This window comes from Orcinus orca, chromosome 16 (assembly GCF_937001465.1).
Source record: "Orcinus orca chromosome 16, mOrcOrc1.1, whole genome shotgun sequence".
Taxonomy (NCBI): domain Eukaryota; kingdom Metazoa; phylum Chordata; class Mammalia; order Artiodactyla; family Delphinidae; genus Orcinus; species Orcinus orca.
The window spans coordinates 68,280,868-68,299,602 of NC_064574.1; the positions used below are offsets into that span (position 1 = coordinate 68,280,868).

Consider the following 18,735-nt stretch of genomic DNA (forward strand, 5'->3'; position numbering starts at 1 on the left):
GCATTTGCTCCACCTCTCCCTACCTGTTCAGAACTCCTCATGCATCACATCCTCCTTCTCCCCTATCCTATGACTTCCCTTGTGCCAGCAGGGGTTTTCATCCCTCCTCTTTCCTGGGAACATGAATCTCATGAATGAACCTTAATAGCGAAAACTGTTCCCCTTAAGAGGAAAAATGACTCAGATCACTGAAAGAGGAAAAACACTTCTGCTTGCAAAACAGCATTTGTTGCTATGTGTATTTTTAAAATATTATCCCTGCTCCATCACTTACCAATTGTTTATGTCAAATGCATGTGTTTCAGTTTGAAACAGGCAAAGTTTTGTTAAAGACAATCACTTTCACAAACGTACTTATTTATGATGAGCATTTAGAGCAGTGACTCAGGAGCCAGGGACTCATTCACATAGTTCTTGTCTGCCTGGTAGCAATGTATTCTATTAATTAGCTTAGTTTAGTGGGATATTATGATAGATGTCCCTTATTGAGCACCTACTATGCACCCAATATTTTACATCTATTAATTCAACACTCTTAATTCTAACCCCTTACCCATAAGGTAGTAATTATCATTTCCATCTTACATCTTACTAAAGCTCAGAGAGGTTAAGTAACTTTCCCAAAGTCACACAGTGCTGAATTCAGAATTTAAGTCCAAGTCTTCTGACTCCCAAATCTGAGTCCTTTCCTCCCCAGTGGAAGCTGCGGTGTCAGTATAGCAGGGTTAAGAGTTGGCATCTGACCAACCTGGATTCCAGTTCCAAGTGGACAATTATTGTGTGCCCTTGAACAAGTCATGTAACCACCTTAATCCCCAATTTTCTCATCTCTAAAAGGTTCCTACCTCGTATGGATGTTGTAAAGATCGGATGAGATAAAATACCATATACATTAGAGTTTAGGGCAGCATGCAGGGAGTACTCCATAGTTAATTTTGGCTATTATTCTTCTTGTTATATTATAGTACTGCATCTCCCAAGGGCCCTCATACTAAAAAGAACTTAGAGAGAACCTGTTTCTACTGCAAAAAATTTTGCAAATGAGAAACTGAGACCTTAAAATTTACTTATCCATATTAACATATATATGTGTATATACATATATATAATTATATATATATATGTAAAATCTTTGTCTCCAAAAACCTATGATACATATGTATATCACAGCCTTTGGAGACAAAAAGTTCATTGTTCCTTCAAAGACAAGTTCAAAAATATATGGATTCTGGGCTTCCCTGGCGGTGCAGTGGTTAAGAATCTGCCTGCCGGGCTTCCCTGGTGGTGCAGTGGTTAGGAATCTGCCTGCCAATGCAGGGGTCACGGGTTCGAGCCCTGGTCCGGGAAGATCCCACATGCCGTGGAGCAACTCAGCCTGTGCGCCACAACTACTGAGCCTGCACTCTAGAGCCCAAGAGCCACAACTACGAAGCCCGCGTGACACAACTACTGAAGCCCATGTGCCTAGAGCCCGTGCTCTGCAACAAGAGAAGCCACCGCAATGAGAAGCCCGCGCACCTCAATGAAGAGCAGCCCCCGCTCGCCGCAACTAGAGAAAGCCCGTGCACAGCAACAAAGACCCAATGCAGCCAAAAATAAATAAATGAAATAAATAAATTTATATAAAAATTAAAAAAAAAAAAGAATCTGCCTGCCAGTGCAGGGGACACGGGTTCGATCCCTGGTCCAGAAAGATCCCACATGCCGCAGAGCAACTAAGCCCATGCGCCACAACTACTGAGCCTGTGCTCTAGAGCCTGTGTGCCACAACTACTGAGCCCATGTGCCACAAATACTGAAGCCCACGCGCCTAGAGCCCATGCTCCACAACAAGAGAAGCCATCGCAATGAGAAGCCCGTGCACCGCAACGAAGAGTAGCCCCCACTCGCTCCAACTAGAGAAAGCCCGCGCGCAGCAACAAAGACCCAATGCAGCCAAAAATAAATAAACTAATTAATTTAAAAATATATATATAAATATATATATATATGGATTCCGACTGGGTTCCTCTTCAATCCATTGGTTTGGGGGTGTCTGATGAAACTGTGGGGTCAGAAAGAAGTTGAAGATGCCATGGGGGGAAAGCATTCATGGGTGTGGGCAAAGCAATAAAAGGAAACTCTAGAAGGCAACTAAGAGGGTCATGAAGGAAAACTGCCAGAGACCATGAATAGTTCATCTATCAGCAGAAGAAATCAGCTTATAATTCAAAAAACAAATAAAAATTGGACCATAATGAGGTCCAATTAACTCATCCTTCAAACACATTCTCTGTAGTGGACATCTGTTGTTTTGGCTGCCTTTCTAGTAATTACAGCCCAGTTTCTCTTCAGAGGAACTATATGGCTTCCATCAACTTGTTTGGGGGGTGACCTCATCCCTAGCTCCAGGACCCCATGGATTTAAACCAATCAGCTAATTTCATCCCCCAAACCACAGTTCAGACAGGCACATAACCCAGCAGAGCCCATGAGACTTGAAGGTGTGTGTCTAGGAGAGAAGCAACTTTTGCTCTTCCTCTCAGTATGTCACAGCCATCTCGTCAACATGCAGAGGCTGACTAACGATGAAGCTGACATAGAGAGGAAGACAGAATCAGGATATTTGCACTGATTGAGCCTGAATATATCAATAGAATACTTCTGGAACTTCTTAGTACTGTGAGCCTATATTGACCTCCCCGCACAGGACATATTTCATTTACCCAACCCAGTGAGAAATAGGGTATTACCCCTTTTCTCCAGGAAATCCAGGGCTCAGATAAATTAAGAGAATTCCCTAGTGTCACAGAAGCCAGGATTTGCACCTGGTTCTCTTTGCATGCCTCTATAATCCTCACAGCAAATGAAAACTCAAGAGAATTTATGGAACATGGCTACAGTCACACAGGAGTAGGTCAGAGGTGGAGCCAGGCCTTCTCATTCAGAATTTTTTGTCTCCAAAGTTTACCCTGCTCTGACTTTAAACTATGAGCTAATTTTTGAGTCAGAGCAAACAGCAAGATGAACTCATGCTTTATTTTTTTTTAATTAATTAATTAAATCTTGGCTGCCTTGGGTCTTTGTTGCTGCGCGCGGGCTTTCTCTAGTTGCGGCGAGCAGGGGCTACTCTTCATTGCGGTGCGCAGGCTTCTCATTGCAATGGCTTCTCTTGTTGAGGAGCTCAGGCTCTAGGAGCGTGGGCTTCGGTAGTTGTGGCACATGGGCTCAGGAGTTGTGGCTCACGGGCTCTAGAGCACAGGCTCAGTAGTTGTAGCACACAGGCTTAGCTGCTCCACGGCATGTGGGATCTTCCCAGATCAGGGCTCGAACATGTGTGCCCTGCATTGGCAGGCAGCTTCTTAACCAATGCACCACCAGGGAAGTCCCTGAACTCATGCTTTTAAGAGTAAGTTTCCAGAGCCCATGAGGTTGGTGTACTCAGACTAAATAATTTCACATGCTTATATAGCTTATTCTTTTTTTTTTTGCCTCACTGCACGACTTGAGGGATCTTAGTTCCCCTACCAGGGATTGAATGCAGGCCCTCAGCAGTGAAAGCGTGGAGTCCTAACCACTGGACCACCAGGGCATTCCCACTATATATCTTATTCTCAAATTCCCCCTCTGCTATGATACAGGAAAAGGGTCAAGAAAGAGAAATATCATGAAAATCTATGTGCAGACAGATGCCCAGCTGGGTTTGTCTCCTGCTTGGAGAGTCTACTGGAAGCCATTAGCTTGCCCACAAATCCATTCTCTCCTTCTTTTCAGATATGTGGCCAAACTACACTTCCCAGCCTCCCTTGCTGGGAAGTGGTCACGTGATTCCGTTCCTGCCAATGGAATTCAAGTGGAAGTGCCCTGCACCTAGTACTTAAACAGTGGGAGTGGCTCCTCTGTGTTCTTTCCCTTTCCCCTTGACCATGCAGATGAAGTTTATGACTTAGCCTATAAGGCAAAGTGACACGATGGAAGGAACCTTGGTCCCTGACAGACCATGCAGGTTAGAACCACCCCAGCAATGGAAAGTGCTCACTTCAGAACTGTTACATAAGAGAGAATAAACTGCTTTAGTCTTCAAGCCATGTATTGTTGGATATTTTTGTTATAGCAGCTTAGTGTGTGTACCCTAAGAAAAGGGTCTAGTCATCCCACAGGTGAGCTCAGGTAGGGTAAATAAAGTCAGCTCTTTACCGCCAGTGAAAAGGTACAGAGTTTCATGCCTCTCTGTTAGTCTTTCAGCCTGAATGCTCACTGCAGTGAGCACTGGATCAGGGACTAGAGCAGGCTGCACAGTCCTTAAAGCATGGAACCAGCACCTGTTGCAGAGAGCAGAGGAAGAGGGCCACATAGCTTAGGAGAGGTTCCTAAAATCCTGGTGCTGTGAGCAGAGCCTTGGAGAGAATAGGTGGACCCCAGAAACACCTGTTAGGTGAAGACCAAAGATGAGATGTCTCTTCTGCCTGGGGGAAGCTTCTGAAAATACTTTGATGGGGTTTCTTAAAAAAGAAATCAAACAGGCTAGCAATTCACTGATAGCTAAGGACTAGAGCTTCCTTTCTCTCTCTCATAGTACCAGTGTTCAGAAATACCCTTGGGCATATTGCAGGAAGGGGGACCCCTTCCAGGGCCCAAGAGTGGGTTCTTGTCTAACACTCAGTAATGAATTGTCCGAGGAGACACACATGCTGACAAAGCAAAAGACTGTATTGGGAAGGCGCACCCAGGCAGAGAGCAGCAGGGTAAGCGAACCCAGGAGAACTGCTCTGCCACGTCGCTTGTAGTCTCAGATTTTATGGTAATGGGGTTAGTTTCCAGGTTGTCTCTAGCCAAGCATCTTGCTTGGCCCATAGTCTGACTCAGGGTCCTTCCTGGTGGTGCAAGCATCACCTCTCAGCCAAGATGGATTCCAGTGCAAAGGATTCTGGGAGGTGGGAAGACATATGGGCTGGTGTCTCCTCCCTCCTTTGGCCCCTCCCGAATTCTCCCACTTAGTTTTTGGTGGCAGCACCGTGTTCCTTATCGAGACCTCCTGTTGTGAGACAACTCAGGCAAGTGGTTATCATCATGCCTGGCCAAGGCAGGTGATTTCAGTCAACGGTTCCCTAACAGGTGGATTGATTTCCAGCATAAATAGTATTTCTGAATATTCACAATCCCTTTGAGCAGATAGATATTGCCCATTGTGGGCAAGGGTACAGGAAAATGACCACCTCATATTATACTGCTCAAAATGCTGGAGAAGCAGCATGCATGGCACAGTGGTTAGGAGCTAGGACTCCAAAACCAGCCCTAGCACTTACTAGCTCAGTGACCTGGGCAACTGCTGCTGACTCAGCTTCATCATCTGTAAAATGGGGATGATAATAATAGTACCTGCTGCATATCATCATCATGAGGATGTTCATAGAATAGTGCCTGGCACGTAGTAAGCACTACGTAGATATTTGTTGAAAAAATGTCGACACCACCTTTAAGGATGGGATTTTGAAAATGTGCATCAAAAGCTTTGACCCACCAATTCCACGTCTAAGAATTTTTCCCAAAGAGATCATCATGGGTGTGTGCAAAGATTTATCTTCAAGAAAGCTCATTGAAATAATAAGTGACCATCAACAGGGGGCTGGCTAAATAAACAGTATTAGAGGACAGTCACATTTTATGCAAGGGACTGTTTTGCTGGAGATATTGCAGAATGCAAAACTCACATTATGCAAGATTAAACTCCCTACCAAAAATAAATGTAAAGCATTTACATTCTTTCATTTAAGATTTACATTCTTTCAAATTTTGCACATAAAGCAAATTTTAATTAATATTTTATATCCTACTATTTCTAACTGTGTAGTTCAAATTTGCATTAAATGTAACCTACTATACATTTATTATGGAGCCACACAAAAATTTATGTTACAGAAGAACAAGCAATGGCTGAGCAAGACAGCCATGATACATCAACTTTTAGAAGTGTGACCCCATTTTCATCAGATGGACATTATTTTTAAATTAATTTTTTATTTATTTTTGGCTGCACTGGGTCTTTGTTGCGGCGCGCGGGCTTTCTCTAGTTGTGGTGAGCAGGGGCTACTCTTCTTTGCAGTATCCAGGCTTCTCATTGCAGTGTCTTCTCTTGTTGCAGAGCATGGGCTCTAGGCACGTGGGCTTCAGTAGTTGCAGCACGCAGGCTCAGTAGTTGTGATGCACGGGCTTAGTTGCTCCGCGGCATGTGGGATCTTCCTGGACCAGGGCTCAAACCCATGTCCCCTGCATTGGCAGGTGGATTCTTAACCACTGCGCCACCAGCAAAGTCCCTAGACATTTTTTAAATGCTGGGAAACTATACATCAAAATTTAAAGTGTGCTGGCAGCTTTACTGGTAATTTTTGTTTCCTTCTTTTTATTTACCTACATTTTCTAAATATTCTCTGGGGATCATGCATTATTTTTGTAATAAGAAATAATAAATGGAACTTTTTTTTGCGTTATGTGGGCCTCTCACTGTTGTGGCCTCTCTCGTTGCGGAGCACAGGCTCCGGACGTGCTGGCTCAGCGGCCATGGCTCATGGGCCTAGCCGCTCCGCGGCATGTGGGATCTTCCCGGACCGGGGCACGAACCCGTGTCTCCTGCATCGGCAGGTGGACTCTCAACCACTGCGCCACCAGGGAAGCCCTAAATGGAACTTTTAAGGAATAAATGTATCATTCATACTAACCTAATTTTGAAAAAAATTTACAGAAGTATCTATGCAAACAAATAGCTTCATAAAAGAAAATAGTTCCAACCTGTTCAGTGATGTCTACAGTGAACTGGAGATGTGTTCTTCTCTATTATTTGATCCCAAGGATAGGTCTGGACAGGAAAAAGCAGAGTTGACCAGAGCTCAAACTGAGGTTCCGTCGACCTAATCCAGAACAAATTAAATCAAATTGTGTTTCAAAATGCATCAAAGAACACTTTTAAAAAAAATTTTTATTTTATATTGGAGTATAGTTGATTTACAATCTTGTGTTAGTTTCAGGTATACAGCACAGTGATTCAGTTATACATATATCAATACATATATCTATTTTTCAAATTATTTTCCCATTTAGGTTATTACAGAATATTTAGTAGAGTTTCCTGTGCTATACAATAGGTCCTTGTTGGTTATCTATTTTAAATATAGTAGTGTGTATACGTCAATACCAAACTCCCAGTTTATCCTTCCCCCCTCAGCAAAGGACACCTTAGAAGCCAGATTACCCTGGATCACTTGCTCAATATGTCTACGTGTGCTTCTTTTTGAGATTTGGCCATATCGTTAAACAAAAAAAGTGTGCTGTTTTGGAGACTCAAAAAAGAGCAAAGGACACTAAAGAGCCTTCCCTGAGCTGCTTCTCTGAGCAGAGCTGGCATGCTCCATGCAAAGCAGAAAGGAAGAGGAAGCTGCAACTCTTCATCACTTGCTCCTTTCCAGGGAAAGGCACATGGGGACGTGAGATGGTCTCTAAGGGACCCCAGGGAAGCAACGGTTCTACACAACAGCCCAGAGCAGGCTGTGGCTGCCTGAACCTTCCGTCCCACAGTTGGTAAATAGTGGGTGTTAGTGTTCATTTGAGACCTTACAGGCCTTCTCTCTCCCCTCACCAGGGATTCTGAACCCTCTTGAAGTTTTTGTTCCTTTTTCACTTTGAACAAACACTCTGACGATCCATGGGAGTGTGCTAACCATGTGTGTGGTTCACCCATCACAAAAAGCCTATGAACTTTCAGCTATGCAATGAATGAGGTCTGAGGATCTAATGTAAAACATGGTGACCGTACACAGACATAGAGAACAGACTTGTGGTTGCCAAGGGGGAGAGGGAGTGGGGAAGGGATGGAGTGGGAGTTTGGGGTTAGCAAATGTAAACTATTATATATAGAATGGATACACAACAAGGTCCTCCTGTACAGCACAGGGAACTATATTCAACATCCTATGATAAGCCATAACGGAGAAGAATATAAAAAAGAATTCATATACACGTATAACTGAATCACTTTGCTGTACAACAGAAATTAACACTATAAATCAACTATACTTCAATTTGAAAAAAATACCGTGGTGACCATTGTTGATAACACTGTATTTTATAATTGAAATTTGCTAAGACAGTAGAATCTAGAAAACTTAGAACTTAAATGTTCTCACTGAAAAAAAAAAAGATAAATATGTGAAGTGATGGATGAGTTAATTAGCTAGATGAGGGAATCCTTTCCCAATGTGTACGTGTATCAAATCACCATGACATACAATTAAATATCTTACAATTTTACTTGTCAATTATACTTCAATAAAGCTGAAATAAAAATAATTTTAAAACATTTTAAGCCTTCGAAGCAAACATGATTATTCTTTTAATCTTACAGAGTTGAGAACGGCAGAAGAATGTAGAGGATAAGAGCTTGGACTCTGGTTTGAATCCTGGATCCACCAGGCTTCTGAGCTATGGAACCTTCAGCAAGTTTCTCAAGCCTTCTGTGCCTCATCCTTCATTTCCTCATCTGTAAAATGGAGACAATAATAACAGCACCTATGTAGTTGGTTTTTTTTTTTTTGAGCAAGAGATAGCATTCATTGTTGTACCAATCATAGCCTTATGTATATCACGACTGAGTAGACAAAAATCATTAAGCATGCAAGCCAAAGGTGGTCCTATATACAGTAACGCCGAAACTTGAAATGTTTCATCTTGATTTTTATGGTTTCACTTCTGAAATTTAAAAGTGACCTTGCCGAATAAAATCTCAATGTTTCTTCAATCTAGAAACCTGCCCAGGATTTTTGATCCTAGACTAGTTCCACTTAACCTGAGCCAAACAGAACAGTTTGTTTATTTTGATGTTGAACATGGGGATATGTTACAAGACCTGGGGTTAGGGGCAAAATCTTCAACAGGTATAAAGGTTGATGGAGAAAAATACCTCTAAGCATATAAGGAAGGACGTTTCTTTTCCTGTCTCCTGAGTTCTTTGCAGGATGCGCTGGAACTCAGCAGGTGTAGACCTGCCCTCTAGTGGATCTGGGTGCGCGACGATTTAGGTTCAACGTCTGCTGTGTCTGGCTTGACAAGGATTATTAAACTCAATCGTCCATCAAAAGAGACCTGTTGGGGGTCTGGGTTAGGTGCTGAGCAAGTGAAAAGTTCAAGTGGCAAACGAGACCCTGCGGCTGAAGGTAATGCCTGTTCCTCAGCTTCCATCTGGGGACGCGAGGCTTTTAATTGTTCCAGCCTCTCGGGCTGCACACTTGAACGGATGCGAAGCCCTCCCCTGAGCTCTCGGAGCTGGTCTTGGCTCTCTGCACGCCGGCGCTGAGGCAAACCCCCATCGGGCTGGAACTTTGGGAAGTGGCCCCGCGGGGACCCGCCCCGCGGTCAGCGCAGAGCAGCCGTGACGGGCCTGCAAGTGAGGCCGCGGAGCCCCCGCGTCGCCTGCCCAGATTTTGACGGCCGCCCAGCGGGAGCGGCCTCCCGCCGCATCGTCCGGGCGCTCAGACATGTCGGGGGCCCAGAACATGGCTGCGCCTGCCCGCTCGGTCCCGCCCCGCGGCTGCCTCCTGAGGACGCGCGGCCGGCGCCGGAGCTGGCGGCTCTCCCACGCTTGCGCCCGGCGGGTGCGTAGAAACGCGGGGCACGTCTCCGGGGTGGCCGAGGGGCGGCCGCAGGGCAGGTGGGGCGGGGCGGGGCGGGGCGCGGCGTGGCGGGCGACCCGGGCGGGCGCCCCCAGCCGGAGCCCCCGCCTATGCAGTTTTGCTGCGGAAAGCTCTTAGAACAGCGCTTAGTACGGAACAAACGCTCGAGGTATGTTAGTTAGCACGCAGCAGATGAGGAAACCTGGGCTGAGACAGATGTGTTAACGTGCCCGTGGTAAAAACAGCAAGTGTAGGAGCCAAGATTTGCTTGGGTTTCCTCAAGATTCTCAGATCTTAAAGTTTGATTTGGGTCTTTTATAATACTTCCCATGTCTCTCCTTAACATGCTCATGCTTTCCTCTCCCTTCTGGAGCATGTGGTATGCATTTCTAGTAGCTGTTTTAATGTCCTTGTCTACAAATCATCTCTGACATTTCTGGATCTGTTCCTATTGATTGATTTTTCTCCTCATTGTAACTCATAGTTTCCTGTGTCTTTGTATGCCTGGTAATTTTTTATTGGATGTCAGACATTGTGAATGTTACAGTGTTGAGTGCTGAAGGTTTTTTTGTTTTGTTTTGTTTTGTATTCTTTCAAATATTTGGAGGTTTTGTTTTAGGATGTAGTTAAGTTAGTGGAAATAATTTGAACCTTTTGAGGCCTGCTTTTAAGATTGCTAGGCAGGTCCCGAACAACCTTAGTCTAGGGCTAATTTGGGCATGACCAAGACAATATCTTTCTCAGGATTCTGCTCCATATCCCGCATGTTAGGAGTTCTTTCCTTTCTGGTTGGTGGTGTTAGGGAGGGGGAAATTTCCCCGCCCCATCCCTCTTGAGTTCTTGTGGCTGGACGTAATAAAACGGACACAAGACAGATTAATAGGAAAAAATTTTTTTAATTCATGCACGTGGAGGCCCTATAGAAATGGGACCTAGGAAGTGGCCAAAGCAGGCAGCTTTTATACTTTTTAGACAACGGAACAATACATTTGTGAGGAATTGACTGAACAAAGAAACTTAGTGAAGAATCTAAACAGAGTTGGGGCCTGGGATAGTAAATTGAAGAAGAAAAAAGGTTTTGTCTATACAGGCTTCTTGGCCTGATAATTCCCTACCTCTGGAGGTAAGGGTGTCCTACATCCAGATGCAGGGAGGGCATCTTTCACATGAGGGCTTTATTTCCTGATTTCAGGGAGACACGGAGGAGGGTCAAAGTGTCCCATTTGCATCAGCTGTTTCTTATTTAATTCAAAAAATCAATATGCCATTGAGGCATATTTTGGGGTGGCCTGCCCTGGGCCCCAAGAGTGAGAACACAGATAATTCCCGACATGCGTAAGCTCCGCCTGATTCTTCTTGGTGGTTTTTCCTTGGCTTTGGGGAACCTCACGCGTATGCGCTGATCAGCACTCAGCTGCAGATTTGAGGGGGACCCCTCTGCAGATCTCCAGTCCTCTCTCCATAGAGAGAATTTGCTCCCATTGCCCAGGCTCTTGAGCAGAATCTTGAACTTATGAAGTCTTCAGTAAGTAGTTGCTGAATGAATGACTATTGTCCTGCTCTCTGTAAGTCAAGCAAACTTGGGTTAGGGCTTAGCATTTGCCTTCTAGAAAATATCCCACAATTGGTTTGCAATTGGTTTGCAAACCAAGGGCAGATTCTCCACTAACAGCAAGCTCATTCTTCCAGGAGAGAGTAAGCTGGAGATAAACATTGTCTTGGGACTCAGAGCCACCTGCTGACATCAGTGACGGAGTTGCAGGACAGAGAGATCCAGGGTCTAGAACTGCATCACCCAATACAGGAGCCAGTGAGTACCTGTGGCTATTGAACATTTGAAACATGGCTAGTCTGCAGAAACAGACTCACAGACGTAGAGAACAGACTTGTGGTTGCCAAGGGGAAGGGAAGCTGGGGAAGGGATGGACTGGGAGACTGGTGTTAGTTGATGCAAACTATTACATACAGAATGGATGGACAACAAGGTCCTACTGTATAGCCAGGGAACTATATTCAACGCCCTGGGTTAAACCATAATGGAAAAGAATATTAAAAAGAATGTATATATATGTATAACTAACTTTGCTGACGGCAGAAATTAACACAACATTGTAAATCAATTAAACTTCAATTTAAAAAAATTGATTTAAAAAAAAGAGGGAATTTCCTGGCAGTTGAGTGGTTAGGACTCTGTGCTCTCACTGCTGAGGGCCCGGGTTCAGTCCCTGGTCGGGGAACTAAGATCCCACAAGCCATGCAGTGTGGGGAAAAAAAAAAAAAAAAAGAAAAGAAACGTGGCTAGTCTGAACAGTGATTGTAAGTATAAAATACACACTGGCTTATTCAAAGATTTAGTATGGAAAGAACAATGTAATGACTTTTTACACTGAATACACATTGAAGCAATGATAGTTTGGGTTAACACAATATTAAAATTAATTGCATTGGTGTCTTTTTACCCTTTTAAGGGGGCTACCAGAATGTTTAAAATCGTGTGTTGTGGCTCGCATTATATTTCTATTAGCCAGCACTGCCCTGGAGGAAGAGGGCATCCCAGAAGGGCAGGCCTGGGCCAGCCACAGAATCTTAGAACCCATCCTCAAGACTTGAGGCTGACAGGAAGTAGAATTAAGTGAAGCCAGAGGAGAGGGGGAGCAGGATACGTAGAGGCAGATGTGATATATGTCCATCTCTTGTTACTCTGCCGTCCTTCCCCACCCCAATCCCCCAAACAACGTAACATGAGTCACTCACCCACTGCCTTAGGGAGACAGTTGTCACCGTAAAAGCAGAGAACAACGGAAGCATATTCTCAGTTTTTAAGATCAAGAGCCAAAGAAAAAGCCAAACTCCAGACTAGGAAAAGCCACCCCAGCCTTTGTCTATTTACAGCATCCAGGAGGGAGAGCTGGACCACCTGCATTCAAATCCTAGCTCTGCCACTTACAGCTGCGTGACCTCCGACCAATGGCTTCCACTTGTGTTCATCAGTTTCCTCGTCTGTAAAATGGAGCTGATAACAGTACCTAGCTCCCAAGGCTGCTGTGGGGGTTGATTTATATCAAGACTTGGAATAATGACGCCTAGAAAATACAGCTGAAATGTATGCTGTGACCTCTGAGCGAGTCCTGCACAGCGTCAGGGCTGAAAGGCCACATAACGGGGTCCAGTAAGGACAGCAATAGCTGCCATGTTGCTGACTGATTATCATGAGGAGTGATGTGCACGTGAGCCCCCATCATTGCTGCAGGTCCGTCTGATCTACCCCCTGATATCAAATCTGTCCATGAGCCAGACTCCCCCGAATTAGCTGAAGCCAGGCAGGTATGGCTGGGTTATAACACGTCCATTTGCATTTAGGATCCAAGGCTGTGCACGACACGTCTGAGTGTGGTTGGCTGCTTAGCAATGGATCTTAGGAGGCTTAGCAGGCGACTTGGATTGGGAAGCCTGGCTCCTCCTTGCCTGTCCATTCAGAGAAGAGCTCAGACTGGACCCAGCCTGCCCACGGCCCTCTCTCCAGCACAGCCTCAGAGACGCTCCCGGTTCTTGACATTCGGTGGCACCTGCTGAAACTGTCCAGCCCTAGTGCTACTCTTCCCTTAACCAAAGAGACAACTGTGATGAGTTCTGCTTCTAAGTGGGCGAGGGTCAAGTACACAGGAAATGTCTAGGGATGGTGGATCCAACAGGGGACTGGACTGCAGAGACCTGGACTCATAATCTCCAGCTTGTCTTATCCTGAACTTGAAGCTCTCAAGAGTAGGCAACTTATGCGTCTCTGTAGTCCCAGAACTTGTCAGGAGAGAAGCACACGTGTTTGCGAATGAATGAATGAATGGCTTTAACAGTCATTAGGAAATTATTGATGTCATGCTGTCTCAGTGGGAATATAGAAAGGGGGGAATACTTCCACTTCCAGGGACATCCAGTGGGAAGAGTCAAGCAAATATCAGTAAGTATTTCTTGAGCACCTACTATGTGCCAGGCACTGTTCCAAGCATTAGAAAGAATGTACTAAACAAGGAGTCTTCCCTCCAGGAACTCACATTCCAGCAGAGACAGAAGAGGAGTCAGAGAGGTTGGAGGGTGACCTGTGAGGAAGGTTCTACACTTGACAGAGGGGAAAACTGAGGCCCAGCGAGGTCCTACTTGCCCAGGCCACATAGCTGGCAAGCTGCAGGGCCAGGATTGGAACCTATGTCCGTGTGATCCCCAAAAAGCCACAGACAGGAAAGGAGGAGGGAGCGATCAAGGGCCCTGTCTGGTCCAACATGCCTGAAAGATTTGGCCCAAAGATGGGAAGAATCAGCACCTGGAAATTGCTCAGAGCCTTTAGTGGTTCATAGCTCCAGGCCTGAAATAAGTTAGCTGGCTCTTCATGGCAGTAAGTCCTGGGCTCAGGCCAATCTCAGTCGTTTATGTCCTATGCCAGCTTTACATGTATAAAATGAAACTAACCATACCCACCCCATAGACTTTTATAGGCATTAAATCAGTTAATATGTGTAAAATTCTTTTTTTTTTAGCATCTTTATTGGGGTATAATTGCTTTACAATGGTGTGTTAGTTTCTGCTTTATAACAAAGTGATGTGTAAAATTCTTTTAAAAGTTCCCCGCACATAGTTAAGACTCAGAAATTCCCCCCACACCCGCACCTCGCGGCATGTGGGATCTTATTTCCCCGAGCAGGGATCCAACCGGCGCCCCCTGAAGTAGAAGCACAGAGTCTTAGCCACTGGATCGCCAGGGGAATCCTTTTTTTTTTTTTCCTAAAGACTCAGAAATTATGATGACTTCCAGCTTTCTCTTTCTTTTGTCTCCTTTTTACCCTGATGATTTCTCAGAAGTAACTCAACTCATTTGCCCCGTTTGGCCGTCTCCATCCTCTTAGCCTAGGGATGAAATCCAAGCGCTGGTTGCGGGGGACACAGGCACACCTGGGAAGGCGCATGTGTACACTTTGCACAGGCCAAGTCCGCTTTTGCCTCTGGACACAGTTAAGGTGCTTTGAACTTTGGGGTTAGCCTGACCTCTAGTGGTCAAACAGAGAACTGAGCAGAAAGCTCGTAGGAGAGGTTCAAATGTCCAAACACGAAGGGGACCCAGCAAAGTGCTTTTTGGGTAGCTTTTTCCGAGAGCTTACTAAATGCTGAATTGTGCTAATCCACAGAAAAGTTACTCCTCGTGGTGACGTCCACACAGTTTATAAGTGGAAGTGGAGGGAAGTTTCACCTGATGCCGTCTGGCTTGAGAACCCTCTTGTTTATCCAGGACGCAGAGTACCTGGCCGTAAAGGGTCATCGTCTCGTATTCAGAGACATAATCCCACTTATAAAGCCCTTCACTAACATCACTGGAACAACGCAAACATCCTGTGAAGAAGGCTTTTACACCTATTTTTCACGCCTAGAAGCTGCAGTTCTAAGGGGCCTGCCCCCAAATCTATAGGCATATGTATCCATCCATGTGGGGCTCTATGCTGGACTCTGGCGATAAATGGAAAGCCAAAGACAGGATCCGGGTCCTCGAACTTAGAGGCTACCGCGTAGGTACCAGAACGGAGATCCCCGCTCACCCTCCAAATGCTCTTTTGTCTGGGACATAAGAAAACCCGCCATGGAAAGCCAACTCGTTTCAGGGCACCTGGCTTCCCACCCGGACTAGCAACTCAGCAAAGACAGGGATGCCACACTTTTATTTCCTTTTACCCCAGCCATGGAGCTCCGCATAGGACCTGGCCTGCAGTCGTCCCAGAGCTCAGGCTGCCCTCCAGTTACGTGGGTTAGAGGGACTTAGGTGTCATGAACACCATCACTACTAGGATTAGCTGCTGCTGGTTAAGTGTGGACCCTCCTGGCAGGCGCTAAGCATGCCTGACATGCCTCCTCTCAGGCCATCCTCCCAGCACCCCAGCGAGGCAGATACTACGGTATCATCATTTTACAGAAGAGGAAACAGGCTTAGAGAGGTTAAGCGACCGGTCCAAGAGACTGTAGAGCCAGGATGTGAGCCCAGTTCTGTCTGATTCTAAATCCCACACATTTTTTGTTTTTTTGGTTTTTTTGGCCGCACAGCACAGCATCCGGGACCTTAATTCCCCAACCAGGGATGGAACCCCTGTGCCCGCTGCAGTGGAAGTGTGGAGTCTTAACCACTGGACTGCCAGGAAAATCCTAAGAAGTTACCTCCACCCCGTTTCTTTTTTTAATTGAAGTAGAGTTGATTTACAATGTTGTGTTAATTTCTGCCGTACAGCAAAGTGACTCAGTTACACACATATAGACATTCTTTTTTTATATTCTTTTCCATTATGGTTTATAACAGGATATTGAGTTCCCTGTGCTATACAGTAGGACATTGTTTTTTATCCATTCTAAATGTAATAGTTTGCATCTACTAACCCCAAACTTGTTGCCATTTGTTTTTAAGCTCCCCTTCCATCAAAACCAAACTCCCAGTCCGTCCCTCTCCCTCCCCCTCCCCCCAACCACAAGTCTGTTCTCTATGTCTACGAGTCTGTTTTTGTTTTGTAGATAGGTTCATTTGCGCCATATTTTAGATTCCACATCCCTTTCTTTTAAACAAAAAAAATTTATTTAAGCCACACCGCGCAGCATGCAGGATCTTAGTTCCTGGACCAGGCGTGGAACCCGTGCCCCCTGCAGTGGAAGGGCAGAGTCCTAACCACTGGACCACCAGGTAATTCCCCCCAAATCCACACTTAACCCCTGTACTCTATTGCCCCTGGACACAGTTAAGGTGCTTAACTGTGCTTAATAATTTCCTAATGACTGTTAAAGCCATTCATTCATTCATTCGTGTCCCTGACTTCTGAGCATTGCAGCTTGATCTATAAAACTCAAGGACCTTCTCCTCACTGGTCTGAGAGTTGGGTACCTGAGACAAAGATTTGAGTGCAAATTATCTATTTGGGAAGTGGTCCCAGGAGGCACTGGGAGAGGGCTGGGGGAATGTATTAGTCTGCCGGGGGGCTGCCATAACCACATTCCACGCACTGGGGGGCGTAAACAACAGAAATTTATTTTCTCACAGTTCTGGAGGCTGGAAGTTCAAGATGACGGTGCCAGCAGGGCTGAATTCCTCAGAGGCCTTCGCTTTCTTGTTTCATTTTCATATGGTTGTCCTTCTGTGCGCACCCCTGCTGTCTCTCTGTGTGACCTAACTTTTCTTATAAGAACATCAGTCAGATTGGTTTAGGGCACACCCTAGTGGCCTCATTTTTTTTTTTCTAAATTGAAGTACAGTTGATTTACAATGCTGTTTTAGTTCCTGGTGTACAGCAAAGTGATTCAGTTATATATATGTACATATTCTTTTTCAGATTCTTTTCCATTATAGGTTATTACAAGATATTGAATGTAGTTCCTTGTGCTATACAGTAGGTCCTTGTTTTTATCTATTTTTATATACAGTAGTGTGTATCTGTTAACCCCAAATCGCTAATTATCCCTCCCCCCCTTTCCCCTTTGGTAACCATAAGTTTGTTTTCTATGTCTGTGAGTCTATTTCTGGGTTTTGTTTTGTTTTGTTTTTTTATGTATTCCTTTATTTTCTGTGTGTGTGTTTATTTTTTATTTTTTTTAACATCTTTATTGGAGTATAATTGCTTTACAGTGGTGTGTTAGTTTCTGCTTTATAACACAGTGAATCAGCTATACATATACATATATCCCCATATCTCCTCCCTCTTGCGTCTCCCTCCCACTCTCCCTATCCTACCCCTCTAGGTGGTTACAAAGCACCCAGCTGATCTCCCTGTGCTATGCAGCTGCTTCCCACTAGCCATCTATTTTACATTTGGTAGTGTATATATGTCAGTGCTACTCTCTCACTTCATCCCAGCTTACCCTTCCCCCTCCCCGTGTCCTTAACAGTATACATTGTGAAAGTCCTTCTAGATCAGTTGATATCATTTTTTTCATGAGAAAATGGAAAATTTTAGTATTTTTTTCTCTTCTTATGCCACACATCATAACATAGAGGAAATTAAAGGAAAATATCATTGTATACATAAACTTTAAAAATAACAACTCTATAAGTGTGAATATGTAGGTGTGTCTGTTTTTTTAATTAATTAATTTTAACTTTTTATTTTATATTGGGGTATAGCCGATTATTAATGGTGTGATAGTTTCAGGTGCACAGCAAAGCAACTCAGCCATACATATACATGTATCCATTCTCCCCCAGACTCCCCTCCCATCCAGGCTGCCACATAACATTGAACAGAGTTCCCTGTGCTATACAGTAGGTTCGTGTTGTTTATCTATTTTATATATAGTAGTGTGTATCTGTTAATCCCAAATTCCCAATTTATCCCTCTCCCTCTTTTCCCCTTTTGTAACCATAAGTCTGTTTTCTATGTTCGTGAGTCTATTTCCATTTTGTAAATAACTTCATTTGTATCATTTTTTTAGATTCCACATATAAGTGATATCATACGATATTTATTTTTCTCTGTCTGTCCTACTTCACTTAGTATGATAATGTCTAGGTCCATCCGTGTTGCTGCAAATGGCATTATTTCATTCTTTTTAATGGCTGAGTAACATTCCATTGTGTATATGTGCCAAACCTTCTTCCATTCCTCTGTCAATGGACATTTAGTCCATCAACAGATGAATGGATAGAGAAGATGTGGCACATATATACAATGGAATATTACTCAGCCATAAAAAGAAACAAAATTGAGTTATTTGTAGTGAGGTGGATGGACCTAGAGTCTGTCATACAGAGTGAAGTAAGTCAGAAAGAGAAAAACAAATACTGTATGCTAACGCATATGTATGGAATCTAAAAAAAATGGTCATGAAGAACCTAGGGGCAAGACGGGAATAAAGACACAGACCTACTAGAGAATGGACTTGAGGATACGGGGAGGGGGAAGGGGAAGCTGGGACAAACTGAGAGAGTGGCATGGACATATATACACTACCAAACGTAAAATAGATAGCTAGTGGGAAGTGGCCACATAGCACAGGAAGATCAGCTCGGTGCTTTGTGACCACCTAGAGGAGTGGGATAGGGAGGGTGGGAGGGAGGGAGACGCAAGAGGGAAGAGACATGGGGACA

The 18,735-nt window shown here is 44.5% G+C and overlaps 1 long non-coding RNA gene across 1 annotated transcript; it reads right to left on the reverse strand.

Moving 5' to 3' along the window:
• Window positions 1-6,745: 6,745 nt before the first annotated feature.
• Window positions 6,746-9,610, reverse strand: LOC117201008 (uncharacterized). The gene is made up of 3 exons (XR_004482906.2): window positions 8,930-9,610; window positions 8,373-8,509; window positions 6,746-6,884 (listed from the first exon to the last, which is right to left on the reverse strand). It is a non-coding gene; the product is annotated as an uncharacterized LOC117201008 (long non-coding RNA).
• Window positions 9,611-18,735: the final 9,125 nt, after the last annotated feature.